At 47.1% G+C, this 17,128-nt stretch overlaps 1 long non-coding RNA gene across 1 annotated transcript in view; it reads right to left on the bottom strand.

The window, feature by feature from the left end:
* Positions 1-7,370: 7,370 nt before the first annotated feature.
* Positions 7,371-17,128, bottom strand: part of LOC120241015 — a 75,335-nt gene continuing 65,577 nt past the window's right edge. Inside the window, exon 3 of the long non-coding RNA XR_005530813.1 lies at positions 7,371-7,576. This is a non-coding gene — a long non-coding RNA (uncharacterized LOC120241015). The remainder of the gene's footprint in view (positions 7,577-17,128) is intronic.

Consider the following 17,128-nt stretch of genomic DNA (forward strand, 5'->3'; position numbering starts at 1 on the left):
GGTGGGAATAAAGAGGGGTATGGGGTTGGGTGCTAAGGTCCAGCCTGAGACCCTCTCTCTAGGGAGGTAAAGTTCAGGACACCTGCTCCAAGTAGGTAAGTAAAGCAGCTGCTCTTTCCTTTGAGGGGATGAGGGACTTTGTAGGAACTTCACTGGTGGTTAATAGTCTCCTTGTTCTCCTCTAGAGCTAGTTCTGAGATCAGAGGTTCTTCACCTCTGTTCCCTACCCCCAACATCCCTCTCTCCTCACACACTACTTTCTGTTACCAGCTGCTGGAGCCTCTTGGGTTTTTGGCTTCCCTAGCTAGATTAGATATTCTCTGAGAGCAGGGATTACATCTTCTTTGTAAATACTACTCTCCCTCGCCCCATCCCCAATTCTCCCCCCAGCATCTGCCAAAGCAAGCATGTTAACCAGGGCCCAGCACTCAGTAGTCCCCAGGGAGTTTAGGCTGCTTCATGCTCCCAAGCCTACATATCTTGTCAGAAGGTGAACCTTGGAAATGTGCCTGGTTGTTCTCCGGCAAGTTCAGCAGTCCAAGAAGGCCAAATCTGGGACAGCTGGGGAGAACCTGGGAAGGGTCTGGGAGTGGACAACAGGCCAGTGTAGGCTCTGAGCCATGTGTAATGAGTGCCTGCTACAGAGCCTGGGAGATGAGCCTGGGAGCCCAGTGAGGTGGTCTCGAAAGCTGTCTTCTTTCATAGGGAAAGAACTGAAGGTCAAGGATAGGTCAGTAGCACTGACTCTGAGGAGCCTTGTGGTCATCTTCAGGCCCAGGACTGCCTCCATTGGTCTGGTCACATGTGGGGTGGATTTCCCCAACTTTGCCCTGACCTTCCCCATGTCTACAAAGCCAGAAGATAATGGCAAGAAGAGGAAAATGAGGGTTTATGGAATGCTGGCCAACCCCCATCAGTCACTGCTTTGATCAGAGCCAGACAACCCTTCTTTTCTTTCCTTTTCTACTCTTGGACTGAGCCTCTGGGCCAGAATCAGCTTCCATTTTAAAATAGATCAGTTTCCATCTTTAAATGCTTGGAGACTTGTAAAAATTACCCAGCTCCCACCTGTCTTGCCTTTAGTCTTCCAAGGTCTTATCAAGAAAAACTGTGAAAGACTATGAAATGGGCAAAGATCCCTGGCATTCTTTCAACAGAATGCCAGGCATTATCTAGACTGTTGCCTGGACTATAGGACCCTTCCTAAGTTATCTGATTCTACAGGGATCTGTGCCTTTTATTGGTGATGACATTGCATCTCTGTAGCAACAGAAGTTAACTTAGGCCTGGCTGATGCTGAGACATGGATTCCTGTTCCAGGGATGCAAAGGAAATGCCAGTTTTGCACCTCTCAGCAAATCCCCTCCTGTATCCCTGATGGCTATATGTCTACGTTTTGGATTCTCCCATGAGCTGGCTGTAACATCTTACAGTTCCCTCATTAACTACTGAGTTAAATGAAGTTGAAGACATGTGTTCATTTTACATTTGCATTAGAGTCATGATGTTACCTTTTAAAAAATTATCCTTGGGGCACCTGGGTGGCTCAGTTGATTGAGTGTCGGACTTTGACTCAGGTCATGATCTCACAATTGCGTGAGTTTGAGCCCTGCATCAGGTTCTGTGCTGACAGTGTGGAGCCTGCTTGGGATTGATTCTCTCTCCCTTTCTCTCTGCCCCTCCCCTGCTCATACTGTTTCTGTCTCTCTCAAAAATCAACTAAAAAAAAAATTATCCTTTAACAGTTTCTAATATCTGTCTTGTGCTTAAGGTGAAAGAATAGAGAGAGAGAAGTAAAGAAAGGAGGGCAAGGAAGTAGGCAGGGTGGAAGGAGGAGTGGGAAAGGAGAAAAAGGAAAGAAAGGAGAAGCCAAGAGGAATAGGATCAAGGGCAGAGCTGGGCAGGAGAAGGAGGGGAGGGAAGAGCAACGTAATCAAGGAGGAAGCAAAAGAAAAGAATCTTATCCTTCAAACACACAAATGCTCTCTGTCTTCTGGAAGGAAAAGTCTTTATTTTGAGTTAGCTGTGAGAGGCCCTCTCAGTCTCTCAGTCCGAGAGGGAAATTATTTTCTGCCTGTTGTTTCCCAGGTCACCAGTTATATTAAGCCAAGGTCCCTTGGTGGCTGCCATCTATAATTTTTCCACTCCCTACCCTTTTAAGTCAGATCACAAAATAAGGACATTTTGAAACTTGAACTCTTGGTGATCAGAATGTGTAGAGTGTGGTCCAGGATACTCCCCGGTCTCGTGGAGCTGTCTAGGGTCCTTACTGAGTCCTGCTTAGATCAGGAACAGGAGGGCAAGCAGAGCTGTCAGGTCACACTCCCTTGGGTGCTCAGATCCTTGCCTGGCCCACTGAGACCACACGGTTCCAGGCCTTCCTCAGGCAGCAGGCCATAGCTGCTTCTACAGTGCCCTGTCTGGGATGAGATGCAGGCTCTTTGACCTGACATGCCCCACTGGCCTGGCATGGATCAGATATGTGAAGAGTAAGTTGCCTTCATTCTGAAAAGCCCCTTCACAATACGTCCTTCATCTATCTTTCCAAACTTACGTGCTGCCACACCCACCACACATCCTGCACGCTAGCCAGGCCAGTCTCCTTGCCACTCCCTGAACAAGTCAAATATTTTCATGTCTCTGTGTCTTTGCTCTTGCTGTTTTCTGCCTGGAATGCCTTTTCCCTTTCTCCTCTACCTGGTGATGTCATACTTAAGCTTTCCTTTTCTTTCCAGGCAGAGTGAATTATTTCTTCCCTTGAGTCTTCATGTGTACTTTATATATATCTGTACTTAGACACAGTACTCATCACTCTGGTTTGTAATTATTTGCCTGTCTGCCAGTCTGTTCTTCAAGGGCAAGAACCCAGGCTTATTCATGGGTTGCCCTGGTACTTGGCTCAGTACCAGGCTAGCACATTCATTTAGTCATTTCACAAATTTATTGAGCACTGATTACATGCCAGGCTGTTTTCTAGGTCCTGGATAGTGAATGAAACTGATCAAGTTCTCTCTTTTCATGGAGCTTACATTCTTGCTGGGGAGGCAGACAATATGCAAATAAACAATATATCAAGTACTAATAAATGCTAGAAGAAAATCAAGGGGGCTAAGTGCATAGACAGTGATGGAGGGTGCTATTTTAGCCAGGGTGGTCAGGGAAAGCCCCTCTTGATAAGGTGGCATTTAGATAGATACCTGAAGGAAGTGAGGGAGTGGGTCATGTTGGCATCTGGGAAATAGCATCCCTGACAGAGGGAACGGCAAGTGCAAAAGTCCTCAGATGGGAGCATGTTTGTGTGTTCAAGGACAGCAGCAAGGGCTAGAGGATGCCAGAGTAGTGTGATGGGAAGAGCTGGAGGAGAGTGGCTCCAAGAAAGAAGTAGGGGGCCAGAACTTAGAACCTTCAGGCCAATGTAGAAAACTTCAGCTTTACTCCAGGCGAGACGGGGAGCCATTGCAGTCCTGTCCCAATGTACATACATACATGGCACCGCTTCTGCTTCAATCGTCTCTCCACTACACTAAATCTACTCAAGTCTTTTTTGAGGAGAGGAGAGACGGACTTCTATTTTAGAGCATTCATGATCTGACATGACCTCTTGGCTACTCTCTGGAGTATACACAGTCCAGGGTGGGTACTCAAGAAGGTGACTGATAATGTGGGACTAGATGCAAGAGTGGCCTTGGAGGACTATGTGAGCTTGTCTTTGGCTGGACAGTAAGTCTGAGCATCTGCTCCTTTTAATCTATGTTCTCTTCCTCTTTCTTACTTAGAGAAATGTCCCCACGGATGAGGATTTTCTGTGCCTGGGTACTGAATGAACTTGGAGAAACCAGGCAAAATTTATGAGAAATAAATAGAGATCCTGTCCTGCTAAACTGAAAGATACTAACCTTTTTTTTTTTTTTTAATAATTTTTACTGCCTTTACCAAGGACATTTTTTTCTTTTAACATTTATTAATTTTTGAGAGACAGAGTGTGAGCACGGAAGGTACAGAGAAAGAAGGAGACACATAGTCGGAAGCAAGCTCCAGGCTCTGAGCTGTCAGCACAGAGTCGGATGTGGGGCTCGAACTCACGAACTGCAAGATTATGACCTGAGTTCAAGTCAGCAGCTTAACAAACTGAGCCACCCAGGTGCTCCTGAGAGATACTAACCTTGCCCATAAGACTCACCAAATAAGTCAAGGGTGACTTTTTGGAGGAGGGAGGCCCAATCTAGGAATTAATAAAAGGCAAAGCATGGCAAGAGAAACTAACCACTCCAGCACGCCTGCAGTATGACTGTTGGCTCCCAGTTACCTTTAGGAGGCCGGAGCATAGGAGGGCTAATGAAAGCCTGTCTGAGAGAAGGAATGAGGAGGCTTTGACCACCTACTGCTTCCAGGCCCCTTCCCAGGCACGTGTGGAATATCCTCACTGCTAAAATATCCACTGAATGTTGAAGAAGTGGCCTCTCTACCCCTCCATGCTCTCTCTCCAAACGGCGGAATCTCTAATGGTGGCATTTCAGGCACCAGAGAAGGTGCTAGCGAAGGGATTTCTGGAAGCGCCTCTATTCTTATTACCGGGGGGGGGGGGGAAGGCAAAAAAAAAAAAAAAAAAAAAAAAAAAAAAAAAAAAATTCCACCTCCTTTCTCCCGGAAAGGAACTCGGACACCGGAACGGGTAGAAAGTGGCCCAAACTGGCGGAGCGGTTCAAGGGCGTGCCCGCCGCCAGGCGGAATCGCCGCGCCCAGGGGCGACGGCGCCGTGTGCAGTGGAGGTCGGCGCTCGGCAGAGGGCGCAGAGGAACTGCGCCGTCTGCCAGTAGCCCAGGCTCCGCGGCCTTCGGACACCCTCCTCCCACCCGGGCGCCTCGGCGCCCCACCGCCGAATCGCTGGCTCAGCCTCCGCGTGTGTGTGGGCACCGCCAGGAAGCACCTTCCTAGGCCACCCGCAGCCATCATCTGCCCCCTTATCCGGCGCAGCCCATTTTCCGGCCAACCTGGTCTACAGGCAGTCCCGGACGCGCCACACCCTCCACGGGCCAACCCTCTCCTCCCGAAGTTCCTTCCTTTCCAGGTGTGGCCGGCGGGGGAGGAGGGTGGTCGGGGAGGGGCGTGGTCGGGAGAACACGCGCCTGGGACCTCGACCGTGAGCGTTAGCGGTTTTGTAGAAAGAATCTGCAGGTGAGAGGTTTGAGCGGATTTCACCCTAGGCACTGGCCCTTGGCTCCCTGGCACTTGGGTGAGGGCCTAGAGCCCAGAGCCCCCAGGAAAAGAGGGAAGGCATCTATCTGCAATGTTCCCTTCTGCAGGGCCTGGCAGGTGACAGGGAACATTGATATTAACTGACTGAATAAATGAATGCAATGAAATGAAATGGAAAGTGGTCTGAGACCCGGGTCTGGCCAGCTCCATGCTGGCACAATACCTCCCAGCAGAGTTTGCCACACTCACCTTGCTCCTTACCTGTCTTCCCAGGACCATCTTCCCACTCCCAGCTTTCCTTTCACTTCCTGCCACTAGTCGAAAGCTTTCCCTAGCTGCCTGATCCCAATCCCTTCCCCGAGCATTCAAAGCTCTGTACAGTCTTGCCCCAACCTACGTACATACGTGGTACAATCTTCTGCTTGAACCTGCTCTCCAACTACACTAAATCTACACAAACTGGAGTATAACATGAACTGGCCTTCCTCTGGGGAGCTGGCCACCTCCTTTTACCCTATCAGCAACACCTTCTCCCTTGCCTGCAAATCTTTCTCTTCCTTCAAGGTCCAGCTTCAGATCTCTTTCCCTTTCTTCAGGAAGCATTCCCTGACTTTTTCAGTCCAGAGTAAGTTTTCTCAGCTCTGACCTCCTATAGCATACCCTCCTTGGCACCTGATTGGTTATCAGTTACCTATGATGCTTTATCATGTAGTGCTTACATACCTATCTTTTTCTCTCCCACTACATTGTAAACATTTGAAAGGCAGGGTCCAAGTCTTGTTTATCATTGTAACTCCTCCTTCAGTTTATCACACATTTGTTGAGCATCTACTACATACCCGGTATAGAGTCTAGCATATACATCCCCCATGATGATGTTGGGGATAAAAGACGACACATGTGGCTTGAGGAAAAGTAGAGGGTATGGCTTGGAAATGAAGCACTCACTAGGAAAGTCCCAAATGTTTTCCTTTGGTAGCACTCAGCATCCTGGATTAGGAAGCCGTCTCATTCTCTAAGGGAGTGTCTGCCCATTAATGGAGCCACTCACTCATCCATTCCCTCATTCATTCATTCATTCGTTAAATATTTGTTGAGTCCTTACTTTATCCAGGTGACTCATAGGATTGGTCATACTGCAACCCCATAAGGATTGGCTGTGTGTGTGTGTGTGTGTGTGTGTATCAGGGAGCTTTTGGCGTGAGTTGCTTCTTTGTCATTTCCTGTTCAGAAGCATAAGTCCCCACTGGAAATGGTCTTGGGAAATCCTAGATTTTTGGGGAGGAGAGGAAGACCGTCAACCCTTCCAGAAGGTAAGGTGCCCAGATTTTGCCTCATAGTTCACTTTGGAACAGCCTACTATGGCAGAGCTGTTCATTTCAAAGTCCTTTCCTTCTGTGATGATTCAAGGCTTTCCAAAGAGCCCTCTGAGGTTAAGTCCATTTCCCAGATGAAAAAGCTGATGCTTGGAAAGGTAACGTTTTCCCAAAGTCACTGAGGTACGGTAGGGCTGAGCCTATTGCAGGTCATTCACATCCTGGTCTCCTGAGCTTCACTGTAGGGGGCTTTGACCTAGATACCTTTAGGACCCTATATGCTAGACTTTATACCTGGGGTGTGTAGGTGCTTAACGTGTTCCATTTATAGATAGGTACACCCAGGGCTACTGAGGAGCCATTCAGAGGACAGGAATCTCTGGCTCTCCATAATGAAGGAGGCAGGTCTCAAACAGGACATTTTAAAATTCAGATCAAAGTGGTGGCCCCCATCATATCTGGCCACTAGCAACTCTCCAGTTCTCACTCAGAAATTTAATGGTAACTAATTACTGAATCCTAACTCCAAATTCTAATCTTAATGCCCCACTACTAACCACTCCTTTAAATTATTCATTCCCGGGGCGCCTGGGTGGCTTAGTCAGTTAAGTGTCCGACTTTCGCTTAGGTCATGATCTCGCGGTTAGTGGGTTCGAGCCCCGCGTCGGGCTCTGTGCTGACTGCCTGGAGCCTGTTTCAGAGTCTGTGACTCCCTCTCTCTCTGACCCTCCCCTGCTCACGCTGTCTCTCTCTCTCCCCTAGAAATAAATAAAAAACATTAAAAATTAAAAATAAATAAATAAATTATTTATTCCCTAATTTTAACCAGAATACAACAACTCAACACCTCCAAGATCCTGGCAGTCTGATGCTGTCTTTAATATCCTTCATATAGTCCACAGCGGGGCGAAGCCTGCTGCTGTACTAGTGGGGAGCAAGAAGGTCCAAAATGAAGGTGCAAGCAGCCAGGGAGGGACTGGTAACACCATGAATTTGTCTTTGTTATGAAAGTAGCCCCTTTTCCTCTCCAGGTATTCAGGCCTTCATGTTGTCCTCAGGCCCTTCTGGAAGAGGGGAAAAGAAATAGGGTGAGTCGTTTTAGAAATTTTGAGAGAGGCCTAAAACCATGCTAGGCTTACCAGAAGAGATGAAGCATTAATGGAGGGATTCCAGCCATTCAACAAGCATTATACTAACAAATAAATGTGTCAGAGCCCCCTGGCAAGCTGTGATTCAGATACAGTTCCTGCCCTCAGGCAGATTGCTCTCTGGAGGCAGTGATTTTTTGGAGCACTGGCCATGTGTTAGGCCACTTGTTACCTACTTTTCCATGTCACATTTTGTTTAATTGCTACAACCTATGGAAAAGGAACTATTATTCCATTTTATAGATGAAATAGCTGAGGCTCCGCACTAGTAAAGGGCAAAGTCAGAGACTTAAATGCTAAATCCCTTTTCCTGCATTGCCTTTGGGCGGGGAGGGAAGTTTTCCAGTAACTGACATTTGTTCCTGAGTCAAGTCGCCTCCAGCACCACCCTAGTCCCAGGCCGCAAGTGTGGAGTCAGGGGATTGGGTCAGATTCTCTCCAAGGCTCCTCCCACTCGTGTGATGCTAAGCCTATCAGATCGCAGGCTTTGGGGGCGGGGCCAGAGGCTGTTAGAATGATCGCTTGCTGTCAGCAGTAGGTCAGAGCCCAGGCTTCAGGAGTCCTCTGTGTTGGCTGCAGTCTTTTCCTTGGTGTCTGGCTCTACCTGTTTCCCTGTTGACTACCAGGATTCCAAGCCACTGGACAATCATGGCCTACTCTTGCTTCAAGGTCAGACTAACTTTGTCCCTAAAGCACCAAGCCCTGCCTTATAGGAAGCACCTCTGCTTCCACTTTATGATCATCATAAAATAATGCTATTTAGTTAATTGGTATTTCAGGCAATTACTTTGCCTGGCCTTGTAGAGAATGACCCCTGGCCTCAAGGTGTTTACAACGTGGTTATAAAAAAATATGAACTAATAAATAAGAGTACTGTAATAATAGATCACATTCATAGAACACTAACTGCATGCCATGTGCTATAGCTTTAAATAAAGACTAGCTCATGTAATGCATAGCCACACATCACAGTAACTTTCCCCCTGCAACATATAACAGAGGTGGGAAAAGCTAGGGGAATGGCATCAGAAGAACTTACATTCAAGTTTAAATCCTGTCCAATGCTAGTTGAATGATGCTTGGAGGTTACTTAACCAGTATAAGCCTTAACTTTCATATCTACTGAATGGTAGTGTTTTACACTCTATTGGTAAAGAGCTACTTGTGAAGGCTAAGTGGAATAATGCTTATGAAATACCTAGCATGGTGTCTGGGATAGAGTAAGTGCTTAGGTGTTTATTCATTCATTTTATAAATATTTACTGAGTGTCAGGCACAGTTCTAGGCACTAGCAGTAAAAAAGTGAACAAAACACAAAGCCCACTTACTTGCTATGGTTTACTGAATCTTGGTTTCTTCTTTTCTGCCCGTGTATTTCTATTTAGTTTCTTATTGATTAGCTCATTTTAAGTAGATGTATTTATTTATTTCATCTTTGCATCATCTTGGTCAAATAGGGATAAAAGAGAATTAACTCCATGTGATGGATGGAGAAACAGAGGACTAGAGAGATGAGATGATTTATACAATACATCTGTAACAAAAGCTTAACCACAGATTGGTCTCCTGTTTCCTAGCATGGTATCCTTTAGGAATTCTCTCTTTTAACATGTATTCCAGGCAGACCTATATCTTTGGCGAGGGGGGAAGGGAGGGGGTGGTGGTGGTGGCGGTGAGCCTTCCAGAGAAAGTAACTGCAGAGAGCTCACTGTTGGAGGTTCTACCCCTCCCACCCTCAGGCTCTGTCTGAGGCTCTGTCTCTTCACCTCAGGGTGAAGTAGAGTGCTGAGCACTAGGGCATTAGGGCCGAGCCCTCCACCAACACAGACAGATTGGGCCATTATGATAGGGAAGAACAGGTGGAGAAAGAGGTAAGTGGTGATGGAGCACCTGCTACCCCCAGCCCACCTAGCACCTAGCCCACTTCGGTTCTTTGCTGCTGACACTCCTCCCATCCCTTTTTGCAAACTCACTGAGTTGACGCATGAGGATCCAGTGGGATTCCTGTGCAGAGTGGGAAAAGCACCATGAGTTGATTGGGTGTACAGGGTAAGTACAGGGCAAGTAGTTAAGAAAACTTGTATTTAGTAAAGCTGGTCCTCAAATGTATTAATATGCAGCAAAATTTATCCTAAGAAAAAGTCAAAAGAGTGGGCAAGATGATATACAAGCTTCTTCATTCATGGAAGAGCTACTTAGGATTGCAAAACATTGGCAATAAGTCCAACAAGAGGGGGCTCATTGAGTGAAACCGTGGCTTTCTCTACTCTGGAATATTAGGTAGCCATGAACAGTTTTACTACAAAATATATTTCCTGACCTGGGAAAATGACCATGATATATATATTTTTAAGTTTATTTATGGGGGGAGGGGCTAGAGAGGTGGGGGAAGAGGGAGGAGAGAAAATCCCAAGCAGGCTCTGCACAATCAGTGCAGAGCCTGATTCGGGGCTTGAACCCATGAGCCAAAAGGTCATGACCTGAGCCAAAGCTGGACACTTAACTGACTGAACCACCCAGGCACCCCACCATGATATATTTCTAAAAGGTAAGAAGCAGGCCAGAATATCACAGAGAGCGTCCAGGAAGAGGGGGCCAGGTCCAGCTCTCTTTGTCACCAAAGAAAGCCTGGCCTGATTTATTTGTTTGTAGAGCCACATCTCAACAACCTGTAAGAGGTCCATCTTCTATAAAGGGTTTCAGAAACCAGTTTCAGATTCTCCTTCCTTCCCCCTGCCTTTTTATTTTGTAACCTTAATCCTTGATGTTTCCTAAAGTCCAGTAGGAGAAAGATCACATGAAAATCGTGTTATTTACTCTCAGTCTCAGCCAGGGCCTTTGCACAAGCTGTTCCAACTGAAAGAGCTCATCATAGAGCACATATCCCTCTACACACACACACACACACACACACACACATGCACACACACACGCACACACACACACACACTCTCCCCCCAGCTCTCAACTCAGTCATCACTTCATCTGGGCCATCTTCCTTGCCTTGACTTCCCTAACTGATCACTTTCCTCTCTGATACATCCTCACAGCACCATGTACTTCCTTCTTTGTTTACATTTACTGTAATTATTTGGGGAGTGTCCTTCTCCATCTATGCTGTCTCCCTCCATGACAACAAGGATGGTGGCTATAGATGCTCTCCACCCCCTTTCCCACTCAGCATGATTCTTGCCACAGACTTTCAATAGATGTTGGATGCATAGATAGATGAACAACAATGATGGAGGGACAGATGAGGCTGCAGGATCTAAACAGCAGGAGGGGAGTGACTACAGCAGATGTCTCCAGGGCAGGATGGGCTAGCTCTATACTTAGGATTAAGTGGCAGCCTTTAGTGCAATTTCAGGGTCACTAGGACAGCCCTCTGGACCTGCACTCCAGTGCCTGATATCCCTTTTACACAAGGAGACAAAGCCTTTTGTTCCTTACAGTGTACAGAGCTCAGGCATGAATCCCACATTCCTGGAGAGGAGAGAGGTGCTCGGTGGCTTACTTACATTCACGCTAAGGGGTAAATGACTAATAGAGTCTTTCCTAAGAGCAAATTGTGATGGGACGTGATGCGTGGAGGAGGGGAGAGAAAATTAGGGAGCTAGGCTAGGGCCCAAAATGGGGAAAGGACACAGAAAAAGGAGCCTGATGCCAACCTTGACCCACACTGTATTTTGCCTTTGCTGCACGCAGCCCAGTCCTACTGGGTATTAACAGCCTTTTTGGTAAATCGGGTTCTGCAAATATTTGACGTCTGGAAAACTTTCAACAAAGATGGCGTTCAGGAGGCTGGCTCGGAGGCCCCAGGATGACAACCTAATTATGTTCCTTTTAATAGCTCCTTCCCAAGTGCTCAGTCAGGGACATCTGCTCTGCCGCAGTTGCACCTTCAGGGAGGAATATTTTTAACACCATGATGCCACAAAAGGAAACTTCTGAAGGCTAGATGAAAATGGCCTCTGCATTCACAGTGCCTCAGTGCCCAGGTAGGCAGGGCATAATGCTCTCCCCTTTCCCCACCTCCACACACTAAAACAGGGCCAGGCTCTTTTTCACAAGGAGAGGAGGTGTTGGCTTACTAGGAAGTGGTTGTTGTGGTGTGTGTGTGTGTGTATGTGTGTGTGTTTTAAATATTCCTTTTTGAGATTTCACAGAAGTATGTTTGATGCACCATGCCACCTCACCCAGCTTCCATATAAGTGAGGTGTCAAAAATAACAACCAAGAACACAGCAAATCCTCTGATGCCAGCCCTCCCTGCATGGTACTGGGCCCTGTCACTGCTTCGGCCAGTTAATTGTTCTTAGTTCACACCTCAGCTGAGGATCCTCCCCCAATACAGATGCTAGTTATGTCAGAGAAAGGAAAGGGGGAGAAAAATAAGAAAGGGAAGGATTTCTGTGGTTTGTTTACTAGAAGACTAGCTTGCTGGGAAGGCCACAGGCTAAAGATGATGTGTCTTGAGGGTTCCTGGGATCAATGAGAAAAGTGCAAGGAGCCCAGGAGATGATCTACTCTAAATTCTAGACTCCTTTTCTTCAGACAAGTTACCTGAGGCCCTGAGAGGTAAACAGACTTGGGTAAGGAATTAGCTTTGACGTTTGGGTTGGCTCTCCTGTTTTTAGCCCAGGGTTTATTTTGATGAGAGCTGCTCTATTAGTTAACCAGATCACATTGGTAGACTCTTGATTGAAGCATGGCCTCTTTAATGAGGAAGGCAGTTCTCTTTGACGGAGGGACACTGTGGAGCAAGGAGGAGAAAGGGGTTGTCCTTCTGCCAGCCAGATCACCTGGCCTGCCCTGGGCTAGACACTCATGCTAGAAGGAGCTGCTGGGCAGATGAAGGTTGTTCTGTGCTGTGTTTGTACTCATATTTACAACCCACAAATTGTTTAAGGGTGACTGCTTTTTTTTCATTAGACATTCAAGTGCATCTTAAAGGTGTTTATACTGACTTCAAGTCCCTTCTGTGAAGACAGAAGAAGCAGCATTTCCACATAAGCACCAAGGAAGACCACATGGAGTGGAGGCTGAAAGGTGCTGCTCTACTCCCTTAGCTAGAGATCTTCATTTCCCAGCTGAGTCCCAGGCCACCTGGCTCAGTGGGGCTCTTTCACTGCCCACTGAACTTTTGTTGCCTCTTCTCTTCAGCTCTCACTTGACCACCATAGACCTCTCTGGGCCCCTTACTTTTCAATTTCAGCCTCTGTTGCTAACCAGCTGCCCATTCTTTGGGTCCTTATGCAAATTCTGGAGAGGGAATGTGATTAACTCAACTTCCCTTTGGCTCCAGATGTTTTCCCTTTAGGGTGCCCAGTGTCTAGATGCACTGGTCTTGGGTCAGGGGGAGCTTCAGGGACAAGCCTTGTGCACTCAGCATAAGAATGAGCCTGTAGCTTGCCCAAGGGAGCTCTGGGGCCTGAGGGGCATCGCACTGCCTGGCCCGAGCAGTACTCACCATGCTGGAGGTGCAGTGTCGGAAAGACTGAGGGATCCCTATAGTACAGCAAAGGCAAGACAAGACCTTGGTGATAGGGCCTAGCCGTAGCTCCTAAAACTGAAGAAACAACTAAGAAACCATGATGGAAAAAATCTAGGGGGTGCGTGTGGAGGATTGGGGAAGAGCAGGTGTACAGTGTGTAGTAAGGTTGGTGTGTACAGTGAACTTGCCTTATTTACAACTTTGATAAAGACCTTGACACATATAATCAAATACTGTGACCACGACTCCGACTGCTACTACCGTCACTATCACCACTCCTACTCCTACTCCTCGCTAACACATACTCCATGCCCGACACTGTTCTAAGCACCTTCCAAATGTTAACTCCTCCAATCCTTATAATGCCTTCTGAGTAAGTACCATTCCCATTTTTCCTACGCAGAAACTAAGACTCAGAGAGATTATGTCACACCAAGGTTATACAGCTAATAAGTGGAAGAGCTGGGATTATAACCTGGGAAGCATGTGTTTTTAATGACTTTGCTACATTGCCTCCCCGATAGAAGCAGGTAGCCACCTCCACTATGCTGTTTGAGAGGTACCATTTGGTCCTAACTACCCCAGAATGTCTCCCTCAGTTCTGTCATGCTTGCCCTCTCCCTTCCGGTTCAGAAACTCCTGCTTTTAGTCACTAACAGAGTGGAAGATATGGTAACCTCAGAAGAGCCCTTTGCCCTCTCCCATTAGACCTTTGGTTTAAGCAGATGAACAATGAGCATGGTGATTTCACTCTTAGGCGTTAGTTATCAAAGTCTGGTGGTTAAAGGAAGTGGCAAAAGTGGAGATCCGGGGTTAACCTTGAACTCAGGCAGAGAAAGAAACCCATAAATGGTTTATTGTACTGAGAAACCTCAGGGAAGAAACCCTCCACCCCAATACCTACATTCTGTCATTATAGGTCTAGAGCAGTGATGATCTGCAGAACTTGCGATGACAACAAAAATGTCCTATATTTGGGCTGTCCAATTTGGTAGCTCCTAGCCACAGTGTCCATTGAGCACTTGAAATTTCACTAGTATAACTGAAGAACTAAATTTTTTATTTTAAGTAACTTAGATCTAAATTTAATTAAAAACATTTAAAAAAATGTTTAAATGTTTTGTTTCTGAGAGAGCGAGAGGCAGCATGAGCGGGGGAGGGTCAGAGAGAGAGGGAGACACAGAATCTGAAACAGGCTCCAGGCTCTGAGCTAGCTATCAGCACAGAGCCCGACGCAGGGCTCGAACCCACGAACTGTTAGATCATGACCTGAGCTGAAGTCGGTCACTTAACTGACTGAGCCACCCAGGAGCCCTATTAAAAACGTTTTTTAATGTTTATTCGTTTTTGAGAGAGAGAAACAGAGCATGAAGGGGGGAAGGGCAGAAAGATAGAGGGAGACACAGAATCTGAAGTAGGCTCCAGGCTCTGAGCTGTCAGCACGGAACCTGACACAGGGCTCAAACCCATGAACCTTAAGATCATGACCTGAGCTGGTCAGATGCTTAACTGACTTAGCCACCCAAGCGCCCCAAATTAGATCTAAATTTAAATGCCACATATGGTTAGTGGCTATCATAATGGGTAGGGTAGTTCTTGAGGCCTCCTTGAGAATATACATCCTGTTGGGAGGCTCAGACCTTAAGCATTTCTCTGCCAAAACTTTAGTGCAGGGAGTGCAAGCTAGGGATAAGGGTGTCAGGCTGGTGCATTTCATTTGGCCAGTATGAGGCTTTGGAATCTTTAATTCAAATGTCTTCAGCCAGGCAGGCATCTCCAGCCTCCATTTCCCTTAGTTTCACTCCAGGGCCAAGTCACACACATTGCCACCTCTGAAGGAGTTTGGCTGCAACCCCAGCCTTGGTAAAAGCCTTCAGTGATTTCCAACGTTATTTCGTTTGCTGCTAAGGGCAGCCCCAGGAAAGAGGTAGGGTTGAGACTGTTATGCCCATTTTATGGGTAAGAGAATGAAGCCAGCTCCACCTTTGTTGTCTCATTTGAATAGACACTGGAAACTTACATCTGGGGGGTGATGTGGCCCTTGCTGAGGAGCCATGCCCTGCCCTAGCTGCTGGCACTCACAGCCTTCAGAATGCTTCTTCCCCTGCACTCCATTCTTGTTTGCATTCAAACATCATCTTGATTCATTTTTAGTGCAATCCAGCTGCCATTCTAAGCCTTACTTAATACACTGCTTCCACTCATTTCCACTGCCTGCCTGCCTGGACTTAATTCCTTCAGAGTCAAGCACAGCTGGGGTCTATCAGCAGACACATCTGGGTGAACAGGGAGGGAAAGAATTCCACCTTCCAACTACCACCAGCCCAAGCCTGCTCCCCAGGGCTTCTATGTGGAACCTGATCTTAGTCCCATCCCAGTTTTCCAGCGGCATCACCCTGCTTATCTACTGGATTCTGGAATTTAACACCTGCTTGACCCATGCCCTGTTTCTGAATGACTGCCTCTGCCTCTCTCAGCCACCCATCAGGGCTCCCACTCAAGTTTCCTGCCTCCCTGAGCAACCCCACACTGAACTCTGTCTGTCCCCAGTCTCTCCTACTGCTTACTTTCCCTTTCTCTGGTGACTACATGTTTATAGTACTGTACGATAGTGGCTGAGGGAAGAGACCTGCCTGCAGTCAGGAGGTACAGGTTGTATGGCAAGTATTTTGACCTTTTGGAATCTCCCATTTCTAAAACTGGGATTTTTCAGGGGTTGGACCAGATTAGTGGTCCAGACTAGTTAGAATAGATTAGATTTTTTGAACTGTTTTACTTGGAGGGTTCCTAAAAGACTGCTTTGCTACATGGAAGCAGGGGACGGAGGGGAGCCAAGTGGATAGGAACTTCAGGATTTCTTCTATCCTCTCCAACCAGAGAACCCACTTTGATGTGATTAATGGACCCGGGTTCTGAAATGCTGCACAGAGAGAGAAAGAGAGATTGAAAACTCCACATTATCCATAAATAGATGATTCAAAAAACCTCTTACAGCTCTAACAAGGTGGAGGCAAAGTCTTTTCTCCCCAGGGAGTTATAGGACCTTGGGGGCAGTTTGTGTGTAGACAACTCAATAGGAGCCCAGTCAGTGCCTGTGCAGTGGACGCTGTCTTGTTCTCTTCTGTGGTGTTCCATGTGTATCTCCTCTCAACAGCCAGAATGAAAGGCCTTACTCTTATACTTCTTGAGAATTCTCCAGAGAGCTCCTAGCACAGGGACTGCAGTCTGGCCTCAAACCATTTTCCTAAATGAATGATCAGGGCACTGGGGTGGGTGGTGGGAGGGGTGGTGTGGGGACCAAAACTCTTGGTGTGAGTCCCACCTCCTTTACCGCCTCCATGGTCTCTGACAGGGGACTTCAGTCCCTCTGAGTCTCAGATTTCTCAGCAAGGTAATACTGCTTATGATCTGTTTATTAGTTTTCAGTCAGACCTTATATCTAGACCCCTCCCTCTTGCGCTGAGGTATTGTACTCTTCCCAGTGTGGGAGATCAGGAGGGATATATTAATTGTTTCTACAGAGTCTACTTTCTCAAGGTAGAAACCACAACTGAAAGGTTCAGAGTTGAGTTGTGAGAAGCAATAGCTTGCTAATAAAACCCACAAAGTAAGATGAGTCTTATAAAAACTACCACTGGGTGACAGAGGCCAGAAGAGCTGTTTTAGGAGGGAAGGGAAAAGAAAGAGGTGGTTCACAGAGGGAAGCCATGGGCCCTCTGGGCTGTGACCAGCCCACAGCACAAGGAACAAAGCCATGGGACCTGCTTGGCCTCAGAGTCGTCTTCCGATCTCCCAGAACCTATTTCTACGGATTGTGACTGGTGTAGATCCAGCATGTCCTGGCGGACAAAATAATGAAGTCAGCAAGGTTTGTCCTCAGTATTACTCCTTGAGTTTCTCTGTTCCCTCCCATTTTCCCATCTCCAGATGCCCAGAGCCTCTGGAACAAGAAAGAAGGAAAACCCAGGGACAAGA

The sequence above is a fragment of the Hyaena hyaena genome, unplaced genomic scaffold (assembly GCF_003009895.1).
Source record: "Hyaena hyaena isolate Hyena2069 unplaced genomic scaffold, ASM300989v1 scaffold_274, whole genome shotgun sequence".
Classification (NCBI taxonomy): domain Eukaryota; kingdom Metazoa; phylum Chordata; class Mammalia; order Carnivora; family Hyaenidae; genus Hyaena; species Hyaena hyaena.